This window comes from Biomphalaria glabrata, chromosome 3, assembly GCF_947242115.1.
Source record: "Biomphalaria glabrata chromosome 3, xgBioGlab47.1, whole genome shotgun sequence".
NCBI classification, from domain to species: domain Eukaryota; kingdom Metazoa; phylum Mollusca; class Gastropoda; family Planorbidae; genus Biomphalaria; species Biomphalaria glabrata.
The window spans coordinates 13,470,445-13,479,528 of NC_074713.1; the positions used below are offsets into that span (position 1 = coordinate 13,470,445).

Below are 9,084 nucleotides of genomic sequence, written 5' to 3' on the forward strand. Positions count from 1 at the left end.
TAAATTTGTTGTCGGCGTCAATAACTATGTGTAAGGTGTATGTAACTAGAATATCTGGCCGGAATCATTAACTGCTAACGTTAGTAGCTAATATCAGGTGACCGAGCCTCGCTCGGATGAATAATTTGTTAAGGAAGGATATATACCCGAAGACATTTTGAGAATATTTTTGTACCAGGTGGCCGAACCTCGCTCTGTTAAATAATTTCGGAAGGTTATATACCCGAAGTCATTTTGGGAATATTCTTGTAATTACGAAAATGAACGATCGGATAAAGACTACTAATCTGAAGAGTTGTTTTAGTGTTCTGTTAGTTCTAATTGTAGGCCTAATTGTACATGTCGATTAAATTTAAAGTCTTTTAAGTCCTCCTACAGTCTAGACAAACTACAGCTCACGTCCGTCTTATAGTTTTACAATCCATCTTTTGTGTAAAACTATTGTAGCACATTTAATTTCATTACTTTTCTTTCATAGTTTCATAATAAATCAATCTACAGTAAGATGGTGTGCAAATGTTTCATTAGGTCTATTGATCCTTTAGAACTCGTTCTTGTTTGCAAAGAAATATTTTAGTATACTGCGGTAAGCCTAGTGACGTAAACAGCGTTTTTCCCGTTTACGTCATGGAAAATTTTCATTCATAAAACATTCTAGCCAAAATTAATTTTTCGATAATGAGGCATTTTCAAACTGATATAACGGTCGACCTCGAGTTTTCCCGATGTGGCCAATGAGTTGAGAATTTTTTTCTCATTAATATGCACATACCTTGAAATTTTAAAGAAAATCGTTAGAGCCGTTTTCGAAATAAAATTTATATATATATATAAATATAAATATATATACATACATACATACATACATACAAGAATTGCTCGCTTAAGAGTATAGGATTACTTTTCTTTCATAGTTTCATAATAAATCAATCTACAGTAAGATGGTGTGCAAATGTTTCATTAGGTCTATTGATCCTTTAGAACTCGTTCTTGTTTGCAAAGAAATATTTTAGTATACTGCGGTAAGCCTAGTGACGTAAACAGCGTTTTTCCCGTTTACGTCATGGAAAATTTTCATTCATAAAAAATTCTAGCCAAAATTAATTTTTCGATAATGAGGCATTTTCAAACTGATATAACGGTCGACCTCGAGTTTTCCCGATGTGGCCAATGAGTTGAGATTTTTTTCTCATTAATATGCACATACCTTGAAATTTTAAAGAAAATCGTTAGAGCCGTTTTCGAAATAAAATTTATATATATATATAAATATAAATATATATACATACATACATACATACATACAAGAATTGCTCGCTTAAGAGTATAGGATTAGATCGACGTCATTAACTTTTAGGTCTGCGTCAGTAATTATGTGGAAGGTGTTAGTAGCTATGAGTTAACGTCAGTAATAATCTTGTTAGAGTATGTAACTACGTGGTCTGTGTAAGTAACTAAAATATGGGGTCGGAGTCATTGACTATGTTTTCGGCGTTAGTTACTAGGTGGTCAGCGTCAGTAACTATAAATAAGTAGTCAGGAGCGATGTCGATGGCTTTTTAACTAAGATGTCGGCGTCGGTTACTATGGTGTCGGCGTCTTTTACTGTGTTGTCGGCGTCTGTAACTAAGTGAAAGATGTCAGTAGCTTTATGGTTGGCGTCAGTAATTATATTTTTGGCTTTAGTAAATATGTAGTCAGCGTCAGTAAATATGTGGATATGTTGTCACATGGTCTGTGTCTATAACTATGTAATAGGTATCTGTGAATTAATTAGTCCGGCGTCATAATTTACCCGAAACAACCAATCCACTCTCTTGATTTTGCTACTACTATCCGTCCACATCACCACCCCCTCCCCCAGTTCGTTACCCCTGTCAGTGGTAGGCACAAGAAGAAGGGGGCGGCAATGATAATTTAAACGTGATTTTAATTGCAGACGTTTCTTTGTCTGCTGAATTAGAGACAATGAACCTTTGTGTTCAGCAATTATCTTCTCTTTGGAGTCAATCTCTTACAAAACGTTTATAAAGTCTTGCTGTGATGTGAAGTCTACATGCAGTTCTCGAGGTGACCAGACATTGCAGAGAAACTGAGACAATTGGGTAAGTACGTAGTAATAGAACTAGACTCTGGGCTGACAACGTAGTGATTGAACTAGACTGTGCTGATAATAAAGTGGTAGAACTAGATAGACTGTGTTGACAACGAAGTGATTGAACTAGACTGTGCTGATAATGTAGCGATTGAACTAGACTGTGCTGATAATGTAGTGAAAGAACTAGGCTGTGCTGATAATGTAGCGATTGAACTAGACTGTGCTGATAATAAAGTGGTAGAACTAGATAGACTGTGTTGACAACGAAGTGATTGAACTAGACTTTGCTGATAATGTAGTGAAAGAACTAGGCTGTGCTGATAATGTAGCGATTGAACTAGACTGTGCTGATAATAAAGTGATAGAACTAGATAGACTGTGTTGACAAAGAAGTGATTGAACTAGACTTTGCTGATAATGTAGTGAAAGAACTAGGCTGTGCTGATAATGTAGCGATTGAACTAGACTGTGCTGATAATGTAGTGGTAGAACTAGCCTGTGCTGATAATGTAGTGATAGAACTAGGCTGTGCTTATAAATGTGGTGATAGAACTAGGCTGTGCTGATGATGTAGTGGTAGAACTAGACTGTGCTGATGATGTAGTGGTAGAACTAGACTGTGCTGATGATGTAGTGGTAGAACTAGACTGTGCTGATGATGTAGTGATAGAACTAGACTGTGCTGATAATGTAGTGATAGAACTAGGCTGTGCTGATGATGTAGTGATAGAACTAGACTGTGCTGATGATGTAGTGATAGAACTAGACTGTGCTGATGATGTAGTGGTAGAACTAGACTGTGCTGATGATGTAGTGGTAGAACTAGCCTTTGCTGATGATGTAGTGATAGAACTAGCCTGTGCTAATGATGTAGTGATAGAACTAGACTGTGCTGATAATGTAGTGGTAGAACTAGCCTGTGCTGATGATGTAGTGATAGAACTAGGCTGTGCTTATAAATGTGGTGATAGAACTAGACTGTGCTGATGATGCAGTGGTAGAACTAGACTGTGCTGATAATGTAGTGATAGAACTACACTGTGCTGATGATGTAGTGATAGAACTAGACTGTGCTAATGATGTAGTGATAGAACTAGACTGTGCTGATGAAGTAGTGGTAGAACTAGACTGTGCTGATGATGTAGTGGTAGAACTAGCCTGTGCTGATAATGTAGTGATAGAACTAGCCTGTGCTGATGATGTAGTGATAGAACTAGACTGTGCTGATGATGTAGTGATAGAACTAGCCTGTGCTAATGATGTAGTGATAGAACTAGACTGTGCTGATGATGTAGTGATAGAACTAGCCTGTGCTGATGATGTAGTGATAGAACTAGACTGTGCTGATGATGTAGTGATAGAACTAGCCTGTGCTAATGATGTAGTGATAGAACTAGCCTGTGCTGATGATGTAGTGATAGAACTAGCCTGTGCTGATGATGTAGTGGTAGAACTAGCCTGTGCTAATGATGTAGTGATAGAACTAGACTGTGCTGATGATGTAGTGATAGAACTAGACTGTGCTGATGATGTAGTGATAGAACTAGCCTGTGCTGATGATGTAGTGATAGAACTAGACTGTGCTGATGATGTAGTGATAGAACTAGCCTGTGCTAATGATGTAGTGATAGAACTAGCCTGTGCTGATGATGTAGTGGTAGAACTAGCCTGTGCTAATGATGTAGTGGTAGAACTAGAGTGTGTTTACAACGTTGTGGTAAATCTAGACGAAAGAGAACTTAAAAGCTGACAGTCACTGGTCTGTGTTTGTTGTGATCATTTACACACCAACCTTTTTATCAAATAAAATTATGTCATCTTACATTGCTGCTTTCCTTAAGTTTTTCTCCCTTAACTACACTATGTTTTTCATTTCAGACTGTACCCTGTGTACTGAAGTAGAACTGCTCACTCAACAATGAAGGCTGTTCTTATAACCTTCGTGACTTTACTGTGTATCTCTACAATGATGCTTCCAAACGGTACGACGTTCATACATCTCTGAGTTTTTATTTTTAATTTATAGGAATAAAACATAATTCCATTATATTTACTTTACGAGCGACTAACTGTCTTTAACCTTAGTTTTTTCCAGTGTCTATGTTATTCTCAGGTTATTCCACAATCCGGGTGCGCTATTCTGCGTCAAATGACACTCGGATGGAAACGCTTGCTACAGGAAGTAATTAGCTTAAATGAACAGCAAAATAAAACTCTAAGTAATTGTACGGTGCGAAGTTGAAAGAGAGCTTCCACCTCTCTGTTAACAATCCATGCGCCGTTCCTCAAGGGAAGGGACCGTTACAGTAAGGGCAAGTCCTGCCGAGACCAATCGTTATAAAACGCCAGAACACTGTACTGCCACGTCCAAACCTGTGGGCAGTCTAAATCAATAGCTCATTGCCACCTCACAGGTCTGTACTATCCAATTTTTCTCCGGCATTCTGCGTGAAAAAAAAAAGAGTTGGGAAATGTCTGTTATATTCGTTCTGTGGGTATTTAGAGTCATATGGTAAGGTAACTTGATTGGGCTCCTTTCCACTAATATATTGCTCATATCACAGCTATCATGTTTCCAGTTACCTGGACCGTGAATGCCCTCGATTAGTGTGCTCGTCGTTTCAAGGAAAGTGTCAGAAGAAGTACGCTTTCCGCTATCACAAAACAGATACTCACTATCAGAATCACTACAAGAGGATGCAGAAACTCTTTCGTTGCTGGTTAGCTAACTTTTTTTTCTTCCGACTCACAACTTGGCATCAGATCCCTGTCACATCACGGCGGTCGCTCACGAACAAATCATCATCCTAGTTTACAAACGGAAACAAACTTGTCTAGAGTCTAGCCTATAGATACCTTTTTGCGTCTGAAGGAAGTCTTCTTGTTCCTATTCTTAATTAATTTTGTTTTATATAGGAAACTACTGAGCCAAAGAAAGAGGAACTTTTTAATTGTCTGCTATCGCAAAAGGGATTTTCGTTCTAGCTAGGGTGTCACTCTTTTTGGGTGTCAAACGATACGCCTTACACCCCTCTAGTGTTCGACACCTGACTCGAGCAGATACCCCATCAACCAAGTGGTCCACAACTGAGATTGGGACATAGCGCTCTGAGTATGCTATAATCATGAAATTAGCACTATATAAAAGCCATAATTTATTTTTATATTACATAATCCAGTGAAAGCTCTACATGTTCAGTTGCTACTTAGAAGTTAATATCATGGTACGAAAAAAATTGCTAGAATTTGACTACTCAGAAACCAGGGGGTGCAAATGCGGGCGCCCATGGGGATAGGCAACCCTTTTGTATCGGGGGCCACATTTAAAAAAAAAAGTATTTGTGTGATGACAAATTTCCTTATGAATAATAAAGATTATTATTAGTATTATTTATATACATATATATACTTACAACTTAGAAATATACAATAGTTGACAGTGTATAAATGTCTTTTGATTCATTTATACTGTATTGTACATTAACTTTTTTTTTCCTGTTAGATATTTATTAGAGCTGGGTGACTCAGAGCCGCCCAAAAATCACAAAATTAAAAATCCCAGTCTTCACCATAATTAAAACCTGGGATCCCCCGGTTCAATAGCAAATCGCATTATTCCTTTCAAGGAAGCGATCATGCTTGCAAAACCCATGTTGGATCTAGATCTACACCTAATTTTCTAGGCAAATTTAAATGTGAATAAATTTTTATAACTTATAAATCATAGATAAATATGATATGATCTAATTGTTACAGTAATTATGCCGAGACTTTCAGTTGCTGGAGGCCCCTTTATGAAATTTAAAAACAACAGATCTCCAAATAAAAAAGCCAGGTATTGTCCCAGATGTGAATGTAGACGGCCTATTCGCCAAAGAATATAAAATCACATTTCAAAGGTAACTTGCTAATGGTTTAGAAAATTGTTGTAATCTAACAAATGTCGATAATAGGACTTAGGTTTAAAAAAAAACAGGAAACCGTTATTGGTAGGCCTACTCCCAACTCTACAGTCTGGTAACCCTTTCGTCTGGTAATCTACAGCTTGGTAACCCTTTCGTCTGGTAATGTACAGCTTGGTAACCCTTTCGTCTGGTAATCTACAGCTTGGTAACCCTTTCGTCTGGTAATCTACAGCTTGGTAACCCTTTCGTCTGGTAATCTACAGCTTGGTAACCCTTTCGTCTGGTAATCTACAGCTTGGTAACCCTTTCGTCTGGTAATCTACAGCTTGGTAACCCTTTCGTCTGGTAATGTACAGCTTGGTAACCCTTTCGTCTGGTAATCTACAGCTTGGTAACCCTTTCGTCTGGTAATCTACAGCTTGGTAACCCTTTCGTCTGGTAATCTACAGCTTGGTAACCCTTTCGTCTGGTAATCTACAGCTTGGTAACCCTTTCGTCTGGTAATCTACAGCTTGGTAATTCTTTCGTCTGGTAATCTACAGCTTGGTAACCCTTTCGTCTGGTAATGTACAGCTTGGTAATCCTTTCGTCTGGTAATCTACAGTCTGGTAACCCTTTTGTCTGGTAATCTACAGTCTGGTAACCCTTTCGTCTGGTAATCTACAGCTTATAACATTTAAGGCTGGTAACCTTTTTTGGTCTGGTATCCAGTGGCGGACTGGCTATATGGGCGCTCGGGCAAATGCCCGCTGGAACGATACCTTAATGGTCCGGTCGGCCACTGAAAGGGCCGCTTGGATGCCATTATTTATTAAATTGTCAAAGGTTTTATAGTATTCTCTTATAAAAGCGGCATCGTGTTTAAAAGAAATCTCTCTACAGCGTAATACTAATTAGATCGAACACATTTTCCAAAATAATGTAATAGCCTACATCCATAGGCAGTGTTACTAGTAGGCTTCATCCTTTTAAGGCCTACACACTTAGCGATTAAAAAGCAACATAAGGCCTATATTTCTGATAAAATGTAAACTTATTGTATGCATGTGTACAGTTATCTATACTTAAATTCAACATACCAATTTTGAGGACATACAGGCCTATAATTGGATGTTCATCATATGATATTCAATTTATGGGCCTGATAGTTTAGAAAGGCCTGGGCCGAATTCGACACCCAATCCGCCCTTGCTGGTAACCCTTGAGTTTGGTAGCCTACAGCTTGGTAACATACAGCCTGTTAACTTACAGCCTCCTAACCCTGGTAACTTACTTTAGTCTGGTAACCTACAGCCTGGTAACCCTTTCGTCTGGTAACTTACTTTAGTCTGGTAACCTACAGCCTGGTAACCCTTTCGACTGGTAACTTACTTTAGTCTGGTAACCTACAGCCTGGTAACCCTTTCGTCTGGTAACATACTTTAGTCTGGTAACCTATAGCCTGGTAATCCTTTCGTCTGGTAAATTACTTACTTACTTAATCCTGTGCACTCCCAGCATAGGGTTCTGAGCAGCTTTCTTTATCTGGTAACCTACAGCCTGGTACAATCTCAGGTGAGTAATTATTCAATGCTATGAAGAACTGTGTTAAGTGTTGTTGAGTGCTGGGTATGCTTGGAACAAGATGGCAAGTGTAACACTGATACAGCTTCATCCTAGATTGAGAAAAAACTTTTTTTAAAATAAAGACTATCCCAACCATAAACTCTAAAACGTTTACACAAAGCTGAATAAAATATCAATACATTATTGAACTAAATATTTCAGTAATCAAACATACCACAGCTAGGTGTCTTAACCACAGGCAGTTCCGAAAAGTACTTGAAGATTAAGAAACAAAATATTCCAATGTATCCGCTGGCGTAGCATGTGAAAGGAAATGAGACTATAAAATCTCAAGAAAGAAATTTGTATGTTTTATGTTTGTCAAGTTGTTGTTCTAATGAGGAGTGAAAGACAGATTTAACACTTTTCATGGCAGTTATTGCAATGGGTTGTTTGCCTATGAAATTTAAGTGCATGTTCAACTTAAAAGGTGAAACTATTTCTAGTGAAATGGTGAAAAGTTGTATGGGTACCAGAAGCTGTATTTACGTACCTAACAAAACTTTGCAGCTAAACTTTCACATCATTTGAGGACACATTCGAGAACAATAATTTTTTTTGTGTGTGGAAACTAAATAAGTGCAATCACGGGTCGATGGTGACTGACTTCAATTTTACAACAGTCACAAGGATAACAACTAGTTAGCTAGTTCCACAGTTCTGAATATTACGCATGAGCGTAAAAAATTAAATACTTCACATTAAGTACAACTGTACATTTGTGGTGAAAAGTTATGTAAAACGACAATAGCAAATTTTTAAAAAATCGAAAAATTAATTTCAAATATTGCTAACTCTTGTTGGGAGTGAGAAAAAATTAACATTGAATTATAATACTCTATAAAAATGAATAAAAAGACGTCATACACAGTTGGCTAGCGCATTTTACTATTTTGTATATATATATATAATTTAGTTAGTTTTAAAATATATAACTTGCCTATACTTTCGTATTATATCTCATCATACAGGTTAAGGCGAGACCCGGTATGTGTACACTTTTAGAGTTTCTCATGGACTAACATCTACAACCTTTTGAAAAAAAACAACAACAGAAAAGCGGAAACCAAATTTTGAATATACTTTTTAGATTTTACAATTAGACATCCCTAACTTTCAATTGAACAAATGTTTTAAAGTCTGATCAAATAAAAGTACATCAGTAGCTGGTCTGGTTTGTTCAATGTTTCAAGTTTACTTATTTAATTTTTGATGTATACGATGATTAGAAATGCAAACCAGAAAATTATTTTAGGATTCAGCTCTTATTTCGTGATCGAAGAGAAGGGAAAATTCTCATCCTGCTGCAGATATATCTGCCACATACATGCATGGGGAAGTTGTGTCTGCTGGAGATATACCTCCCACATACATGCATGGGGAAGTTGTGTCTGCTGGAGATATACCTCCCACATACATGCATGGGGAAGTTGTGTTTGCTGGAGATATACCTGCCACTTACATGCACGGGGAAGT

The 9,084-nt window shown here is 37.5% G+C and overlaps 1 long non-coding RNA gene across 1 annotated transcript; it reads left to right on the top strand.

Annotated features, from left to right (window-relative positions):
- The first annotated feature begins 1,949 nt into the window (after nucleotides 1-1,949).
- LOC129925162 (uncharacterized) lies at nucleotides 1,950-8,775 on the top strand. Its single transcript, XR_008776938.1, has 4 exons — nucleotides 1,950-2,105; nucleotides 3,977-4,080; nucleotides 5,855-5,997; nucleotides 8,580-8,775. It is a non-coding gene; the product is annotated as an uncharacterized LOC129925162 (long non-coding RNA).
- The last annotated feature ends 309 nt before the right edge of the window (nucleotides 8,776-9,084 follow it).